We start from the raw sequence: 8,316 nt of genomic DNA, 5'->3' as shown, positions 1-8,316 counted from the left end.
CCCCCCCCCCCCCGCGGGCCGCCTCGCCCCTCCGGGCCGGCTCCCGCCCTCGTCCCCGCCGCCCGCGCTGCCCCTCACGCCCCACGCGCCGGCCCCTCACGGCCGGGCTTGCCGGCAGCGCCCCCGCCTTCCGCGCCGGCGCCGCCGCCGCCACAACCACCACCAACCCCCCCCCCCCCCGAGGGGGGCTCTGCCTCCTCCCCGGCCGGCCGGCGCTGCCCCGCAAAGGCCTCCGGGCTCCCTCCCGCCGCGCCGTGGGGTGGCCCGGTCAGAGCCGGCGGTGCCCGCTGCGCCGCCCCCGCACCCCGCCGGCCGCAGCCGCCATCTTCGCCGCGCGTGCTGAGGCCCCGGCGCTCGGCGAGCGAGCGAACGAGCGGGCGGCGAGGTCAGCCCCGCCCCACCCCGCCCCTAGCGCGCTTGCGCAGCAACCGGCGACCGCCTCATTGGCTTCCCGCCGCGTCTCATTTGCATGTTGCGGGACAATAACACCCGCCGGCTCCCGGCAGCCCCCGCGGCGGCGGCTGCGGCACGGCCCGCCCCGCCCCCTTCACCCCCCCCCCCCCCCCGCCCCCGGCCCGCTCTTTCCCCTCAGCGCCCCGGTAAGCGCCCTCGGAACCCCGCGACCCTCAAACGGGGGCATCGGCGGGGGCCGGGGGAGACGGTTCTCCGGCTTGCTGCGTTTTCTACCTGTAATTATCGCAATTACGTTTTCAACAGCCGGGCGAGCGAGGCTGCGCCTAACCCAGATACTTGCCCTCCACGCCCGTATCAGGCCGCATGTCTCGCGTGCTCCAAATAACTCGCAGGGACTCGGTGGCCGTTTGTACTTTCTGGCTATTAAGGACGGTTATGTGAGTCATAGCACACAAAAATTTATTTTTAAAGGACAACTCCTCCTGTCTTCCCCAGCGGGGTGCAGTTAGGGATAGAGCCAGCTCACTATGGCGCATGATGTTTGTGCGGTTTCTGGGGAAATGCATGAAAGTGCAGCATGTTAATCCATTTTGGGCAGGGGGTGTGAAATGCCAAACAAAACCCTCATGAGAAGACCATAGTATGTGGTCATCATACAAAAACCACTAAAATTATTTTAACTGCAGGTGAGTGTGATACGAAGGGAGCGAGCCGGCTTTCAGCTGTCCCCCCGGACAACTTCAAAAATACCGACAACTTCAAGGCATCAACATTTTAAAGATCCACCACGTTTCAAAAAGACCCAGTTCCTCATCTGCAGCTCAGTTTTCCGTGCTGCTTGTGGGTGCGCAAAGTGGCTCATCCCCGTGGAAGTTCCTAGCAGGTAGCTCTGCACAACGTGCGCAAATTCGTTTCGTGCCTCCACACACACTCAAGCGCAAAGAGGCTGCTGCTGCATTATATAACCCAAGATACGTAAATAACAAAACAATAGACGGGTGTAAATAAAGCAGAGGTAGGTGTGAAACCTGAACCCCAAGCTGACTACAGTGAAAGGAAAAGCCGTGCGGCATACTCCACGGACCCAACCCACAGGGAACATTATTGAAGCACGTCATTATAATAGTGTTAAGAGACGGCAGGCATTTCACTTGCTGTGTGTCTTGACAGAGACAATATTCTTCCCCTTTAAACTGCTAAAGGCTTAAGCAATGCATGAAAATTTTCCGCCTGAAGCTGAAACTGTATCCAAACTGATTAAAAAATTAATCTGCCCATTAGAATGGGGAGAAGGAAAGTGCAGGGAATACAAAGACTGGCCCGTGCCCAGCCGTGGTGAATTAGGGAACTGCCGCAGAGCCAAATTTGCCAACGTGCTGGAGATAAGGGTTTGCTGCTGCCAAGGCCCGTCAGGGTGTGTGAGATGACAAACAGCACTTGCAAGGTAGCTCTCTCCTCAGCAGCAAACGTTGCTGCCTCACCCCTGCCCGTATCTCCAGCAGGAAAGGGAAGTGCATGTTTTCAGAGTTTCCCCCACAGAGTCATTCCTTCCCTCCCCTCATTCTCATTCTTTCTCCTTCTTGTCCAGGTCCCTTCTAGGGTAAGTCCAGCCTGCCCTAGCCCCTTCAACGCAGCGGATTTCAATACTGCCTCCCGTGCCAGGGTGCCCTGAGGCAGCTCTGGTTAGTGCAAGGTGATCTGTGCTACGCTGGCTGGGTCTGCGTTGCTTCTCAACCTCTGATCCCCCACCGTACTTCCAAGTAAACCCGAGTTCTCCGTGCCTCATCACATGTTTCCCAGAGCTGGACTGAACACTCTCCGTACTGCTTTGCCAATCAGCCATGGCTCACAGATTGAGAAACTCAGGAGGAGTGCAAGGCCATCAAACGCACCTGGCAGAGCATGACTCCCTGTTTTGGTAAGGGCTCCCCAGCATACCATGAGCAGTTCATACTTCTCCAACCCTGGTCACCCACCCAGGTCTGCTCAGGCGGCCAAAGACGACTACATCATTTACATAATAATTAGTAACCTTTGCTGAACTCTTTCACTCCTGCACGATGATGCTGTACCCAGATGAAAAATTGCTATTGGTTTTCATTCAGAGGATCACTCGGCTCCTGTGAGACAAAGAACAACCATTTTTAATGAAATAGGACAGAGTTGGTTTTCCCCACGGTTCAGTATCAGTCCTGATAGATCTCCCTGTAAATCCCTCCCAGTACATGCCCTGCTGTCTCACTCAGTATTATTCTTGTACCCCGAGGGTCAATATCCTGCCAAGTGCCATTTGTTTAAAATTCTCAAATGCACAAATTTGGCACAAAAACTGGGGCAAAGGGCATCCCCCTGGTTACTGCAGCCGGGTGGAATCTTCCCACCTCAAAGTCCAAGATCCATTTACATCAGTTCATTTAAACTGCAAAACAAAATGAACTCTTCCTGCTAGGCTTGCTCAGACAGACTAATAAATGCAACGGGGAGCGCTAAGCGTAAGTGCTGTACAATTGTTGAAGGCACAAGCAGTTTTTCAGCTTGTATTGAGACTGATTCACTTGTAGCTGACGTCAATCCTCCCTCCCTAGTATCTTAGCCTTGGAATTGGAGTATGATAAATATTACCTGTAATGCCATCTGCCGTACAGAGACAGCCCAGGCTTCTCGCTATTTATTTAAGGGCTAATGTTGTGCTAGACCAGAATGCAGTTTATTTCAGCCTGATTTGACTTTGGTTTGACTCTAATTAAAAATGCCTGTCCACTTGAATTTTTAAAGTGATCTGTCATAGAGCAAAACCAATGTTTGCCTTGAAAAGATGAAGATGTTCAAGACAGCATAATTAGCATAAAACAGAAAACTAATGTGACAAGGACAACACAAAGGACTTCTCCACACGGACAAGTCAAGAGAAGATGCAGAATCAGAGGATCACCTTCTCAGGATGGGGAACTAGGGCCTCCCAAATCCTAGCTGTCTGAAATCCTGGAGAGTGATTTATTTTGTGTATCAGTTTCTTTAGAACCTCACCCAAGTCATTCAGCTTCTGTATAAAATACAAAATATTGTAGTTTAATGATGACTCTGACTTTTGGTCAGTGGTAAAATTGTTTTGAATGGCATCAAGCTGAAAATACATACGTAGATCAAGTAATGCACATACAAAACTCTTTCCTCTTAGGATTTTCTCCTTGTTTTAAAAGTTTAAAGTGACAGGAATTATACCACTTCCCAGAGAAGCTCTTTCATGATAGTCACTCTGTGGAGCATTTTTTATTACTAAAAACTTCCTTAGACTAAAACCTGAGTCAGTTAAAAGCCTTGTATATGGTGTGTTCAGAAAGAGCAGCACACATTCAGCCAACAAATAGCTTGAACACCTCATCCATCATCATTTATGAAGACCATGGTTATTAAGCTAATTCTACTCCAAGTTAGTTTAAATGTCCAAAAATAATATTAAACTGTTTAATCAAAAGCATATGTGTCCATGCGCAGAATTTCTGTCATTGTCCCACTGCAGAGAAACATGGTGACTTTGCCAGTTTACTCACTTAGATTTGCATATTTGTAGCTACATTCAGGACAGATATTCATGCAGTATTCTGAAAACTACAGTGTCTTTTGTTATGAGGAAAAGCAATAATTTTGTATGTGTAAAAGTAATTAAATTATTTAAATCTCAAGTAATTTTAAAAGGGAAGGTCTGTGGTGAAAGTTATATAGTTAAAAATTTAAATTTAACTGAATTATTAAAATAAACTTGGATGACAGAAACTGTTGGATTGAGTCCACAAAGATGATCAGAGGGCTGGAGCACCTCTCCTATAAAGACAGGTTGAGAGAGTTGGGGTTGTTCAGCCTGGAGAAGAGAAGGCTCTGGAGAGACCTTATAGCAGCCTTCCAGTACCTAAAAGGGGCCTATAAGAAAGCCAGAGAAGGACTTTTTACAAGGGCATGTCATGATAGGACAAGGGGTAATGGCTTTAAACTGAAAGAGGGTAGATTTAGATTAGCTGTAAGGAAGAAGTTCTTCACTGTGAGGGTGGTGAGGCACTGGAACAGGTTGCCCAGAGAAGTTGTGGATGCCCCATCCCTGGAAGTGTTCAAGGCCAGGTTGGATGGGGCTTTGAGCAACCTGGTCTAGTGGAAGGTGTCCCTGCCCATGGCAGGGGGCTTGGAACTAGATGATCTTTAAGGTCCCTTCCACCCCAAACCGTTCTATGATTCTATGAAATATAAGTGGTGCTTTTTGCTTAGTCTTAGCATTTCATAAAAGGTATCGGTGTTAGTTTTATTTCTGTTTATAATCAGTTACTTCCCCTGGTTTTACTGTACTTGATGGGACTTAATACTGCAATGTTTGGATTGCAAATGTCACGCTATAATGCTTAAATGCACATCAAAATCTTGCTGCTTAAAATACAATTAAAATAGTAATACAGTAAATCCCTTAACATGTTTTTTAATTGACAGCAATCTGCTCCATCTTAAACTGCTTGAATTTTCATTTTATAGGACCTCCCATATGAGGATCACAGCGCTCTTTTTAATTATTAATTAACTCATGTTGATATGATAAATTAAAATCTCTGTGATGGAGAACATGCATTATTTATTAATGTCCTGATCTTGTCCTACACACTGTGGAGTTTGCTCTTTGGAACCTGCTTCAGAAGTCTAACACAAGGGTGGGTTTTTTGTGGTGGTGGGATTTTTCAAATGGTTTTTCTTACTTGGCTTTTGTCTTGCATTTTTTCTCTGTATGACAAGGGTGGGGTTTTTTTCTATTTTCTTTACATTTTTTTCTGCAGGGACTTTACTTACTGCATTCTGTTTCTGTGTACATATTTCTGGAAAGGCTTCATGACTTTTTTGAACTATCATATCCTACAGTTAAGGAATTCAGGGTTAGTCACTTAAACATTAATAAAGAGGAAACTGAAGTGACACAACAGCTATGTTCGTCCCATTCTTCTTTTATAGCAAGTATTGGAGATGGGTTTAGGTGAACTGTTGGTCTGAGTAAAGACCTAACTTAGTTCTGGGGAAAAAAAAAAAAAAAGAGGTCATGAGAAAAACAGATTAATTACATTGTACTTTGCTATTGAACAGTTGCCCAGTTCTATTCTGTTTCAATGGTAGATGCAGTAAGAAATAATACCTCCTTATTCATCCAGCTCCTGCCCACATCCATTCAGGGTGCAATCTGTGCTTGAGAATAGCTCGCAGATTTCAGCAAGGCTTGGTTTTCATCTAGGAGTCTGGTCCCCTGTGCACCATCAGCTTTGCAAAGTAATTCTGGATGCAAAAAGAATGTATTAAATTATATTTTCCCCTGTGCATTGTCAACAGTCCTTTTTACTGAGTTTAAATGCATCAGAAATGTGTAAACAAACAAGTAGAGGTGCTTTAATATTAATTACCTCATCTCATGACACTGCAGTTGAACAAGTGATACAGAAGACAGAATGTGACCAATGATGATAAACAATAAACTAAGCACCACTCCCCCTCCAAGCCTGCAAACTAAATTCCAAGTTTCAAAATTTGCAGGACTTCTAGGTAGGAGAAACATCTTCATCCTTGTTAACTGACCATATGTAGTGTATGGGAGATTAGTCAAAGAAGTTCAAGGGACTGTAAGCCCCTAAGTCAGCTTTACCCAGAGAGATGTCTGATCTCAAACACATGGCAATGAAGGAGAGAGCAGCCACATGCTCAGACTGTTCCTTCCTGCAGGCTTGCCTCTCCCAGCTGGGACAAGCACCAGAGCAATTAGAAGTAAAACTCCAAAATCTGTTTTACTTTCCCTCAAGCAAAAGGATGTGGAAACTTCACTCACTTAATAGTGACAAGAGTGAAGAGCTTCACTTGCCATTTAACAGGCAGGAAAACAAGCCTCCTTTACGTAGGGGACTGCTCCCTGCCTAAGGCCTCCTTCTTCTTGAAGCTGCAAGACTTCTAACTCTGCCAGCTGTGAACAGGTCTTCAGCTGACTTTGACAACCTATGCCTATCTGCTTTATTAAGCAGGGCCAAAGATACCAGAGTTTTTGGAGTAGTGTACCAGTATCTGTCCTGAACATAGCTACAAATACGCAAATCTAAGTTAGTAAACTGGCAAAGTCAACAGGTTTCTCTGCTGTGGGACAATGAAAGATACTGCTTTTTAAAGATTCCCATGATTTCCTCCAAATATAGGCACATACTCCCTTCTATGGCTGCAGCCAGTCCTGGCACAGCCTTAATGAGAAGTAAGAAGAAGGGGTCCAATGATGCCATTTTACTGTCACTTTTCAAAATGGAAGTGAACTTGAGTTACTGTTATTCTTCAAGCCTGGAAAAAAAAACCAACACTAACACAATTTAGGAGACCTTATGGAAAGGAAATGCACAAATGTTTCCAATTGAATCAAAATAATCTCAGAAACAGCAAAGAAACAGAGAGACTAAACACATCAGTTCATTTTCCCCCAAGGAAAAAGGCAAATACAGTAACTTCGGGTTACATTTGTTCTAACAGAAGGAATGCAGAATGGAGACCCAGGTGAGACTATTATTGCACTTAAGGCACACAGAGGTCTGAGGGAAAATGGAGTACACTGGATTCTCACCTTCATGTCACTGTGTCCTTAGAAGAACAAGGTCTTTCCAAGGCAAAGCATGACTCCAGGACTTTGCCATGCAATGTGGAGCTATTTCAAATCCATCCTAAGTTACCAGCTCTTTGATAATATCAAATGACCTTGGTGGCCTTGTACTGCGTGAGGCAGACAATTGTCTTGTGTAACTCATCAACACCTTTGTGAATAACTGGCTCTCGTGCAGCAGAGGGCAGTGTGAAGAAGCAACAAAGACGCTGTGTGCACTGTGGAATTATTTCAGTTTTCAACAGAAGAGGCTGGAACATCTCCAATGTACTAGATTTGCATGCTGGTGTGAAGTTGTGCCGTTCAGATGTTGTGACTGGCATGGAAGGCAGTCAAGTGTATTAAATGTAAAAAAGAACGTGGCCTCTTGTGGTCTTAAAGCTTTTGTCAGCTTCCCTTCAAGACGATAGGAATGAACCTGGTCAGAAAAATAAGAAACACTGTCTAACAATGTACTTGTCAGTTTGATGCAGGAACAAACGTTGTAAAGTTGCTTTTGATCAGATAATGCAGAACACAAGCTTCAATTTTAAAAAGTCATCTCTTGGTTGGAACTGAAGCCTGGATGTTAACATTTGTAAGATAACTGTAAGGAACCATGATTTAGTCACTCTCTAGGTCAGTTTTTCCAATTAGTATAAAATACCATTATATATTGCAAGATTACTAACAAAATCAATTAAGGAATACACACACTGAGCATTAAGGACCCATGGCATTTTCAAAAGAAGAAATCAGCAAGACTTTCAAAATTAGTTGAAGAAAAGCAGATTACTAGGAACAAAGTTGCAAAACATAGGATTTTATAGCTCACAAGGGGCCATTCCCCACGTTTTTTTGCATATGGCCTTCCAATAGCATTTTTGCCCAAATCACATACGCAGCTTACACTTAGGTCGCTTCTTACACCTTAAAGCTTGCCCTAGTGCCCTTGGCTTGGTACTGAGGGGCCACTGATGCCCAGATCACCGCCGTGCTGGGCTGTTTCTGAAGGGGCTGGGTGGTACAAGCTGATGCCTGAGACCACCATGATGGCAGCCATGAGGCAAGCGGGGCGGCCTCACAGGACGCCACGTCCAGCCAAAGGCCCAGTTTGTGGCTTCACCCCAAGTCTCCCTGCGCTGAGGGAGGCCGAGGGTGGCGGGAGATGACAGCCAGACACGGCCGCAACGCTGCCTCACCAGGGACCGACCTCCCCTCGTCGCCCGCCATGGCGCCACCATGGGTGCACTACCTCCTTCCCATCATGCCCC

At 46.1% G+C, this 8,316-nt stretch overlaps 1 long non-coding RNA gene across 2 annotated transcripts; it reads right to left on the bottom strand.

Moving 5' to 3' along the window:
- Positions 1–2,446: 2,446 nt before the first annotated feature.
- Positions 2,447–8,288, bottom strand: LOC115346614. 2 transcript variants are annotated; one of them, XR_003925180.2, is made up of 4 exons: positions 8,169–8,288; positions 7,028–7,481; positions 5,576–5,712; positions 2,447–2,534 (listed from the first exon to the last, which is right to left on the bottom strand). It is a non-coding gene; the product is annotated as an uncharacterized LOC115346614 (long non-coding RNA). The 2 variants fall into 2 exon arrangements; XR_005933222.1 differs by lacking the exon at positions 2,447–2,534 and having other exon boundaries at positions 5,043–5,712.
- Positions 8,289–8,316: the final 28 nt, after the last annotated feature.

The sequence above is a fragment of the Aquila chrysaetos genome, chromosome 9 (genome assembly GCF_900496995.4).
Source record: "Aquila chrysaetos chrysaetos chromosome 9, bAquChr1.4, whole genome shotgun sequence".
In the NCBI taxonomy this organism is placed as follows: domain Eukaryota; kingdom Metazoa; phylum Chordata; class Aves; order Accipitriformes; family Accipitridae; genus Aquila; species Aquila chrysaetos.
Note: the sequence above shows the minus strand (reverse complement) of the source record. Positions and strands in the feature narration are given on the sequence as shown.